The 731-nt window shown below is 38.7% G+C and overlaps 1 pseudogene; it reads right to left on the bottom strand.

Annotated features, from left to right (window-relative positions):
- Positions 1 to 716, bottom strand: part of LOC107578460 (uncharacterized) — a 5,631-nt pseudogene extending 4,915 nt beyond the window's left edge.
- Positions 717 to 731: the final 15 nt, after the last annotated feature.

Below are 731 nucleotides of genomic sequence, written 5' to 3'. Positions count from 1 at the left end.
ATATATATATATATATATATATATATATATATATATATCATTACAGTGACTATTTAAAAGGAATATGTGATGCTCACCATCGTAAATATATAAAGTCAAGCATTTACATGTATTATGGAAAAATACACAGCAGTTAACTAAACTTTCTTTGCCATTTTTAAAAGAAAGAAGAAAACCGCAAACAAGAGCAACAGTGCACAAATCAGTGTGCAAATCATCTCAGCGCTGCAATCACAGAAAACCCAGGTAGATTGGTGTGACCTTTGACCCTGCAGTGACTGAGGTGAAGATGCAAACTGTGAGCGTATGTTGTAATTTTGAGGGAAATACATCGGATCAGGTCTCTGATCATTCTTAGTGTCACTGAGGAAGTTTACATGGTTCAACCTTTTAATTCTCTTCAGAAGATCAAGGCTAATGCAGTAGGTGTGATTCTGGTCAAAGTTTGCCTGATCTGAATGCCGTGTCACATAAATGCTGTCGAACCTGTTCCTCCTTGAGTTAAAAGAAACAATGATGCGATCAGTGTTGCTGCTGTCTGAATTTCCAGTGTACTTCTCAGTGACATAATAAGGCAGACGATAAGGCAGTGAGCCAGGGGTGCTCAGGTTGCCCGTTTCATAGTATGGTAGATTAGTGTAAGGAAGAAGTCCACTACCATTATAGAATCGGTGGAAACCAAACGCTCCATTTGTAGGATTGCACTGTGCAGTCATACGACCGTTGTCAAT

Source organism: Sinocyclocheilus grahami, unplaced genomic scaffold (assembly GCF_001515645.1).
Source record: "Sinocyclocheilus grahami isolate Dianchi unplaced genomic scaffold, SAMN03320097.WGS_v1.1 scaffold10359.1, whole genome shotgun sequence".
NCBI classification, from domain to species: Eukaryota; Metazoa; Chordata; class Actinopteri; order Cypriniformes; family Cyprinidae; genus Sinocyclocheilus; species Sinocyclocheilus grahami.
Note: the sequence above shows the minus strand (reverse complement) of the source record. Positions and strands in the feature narration are given on the sequence as shown.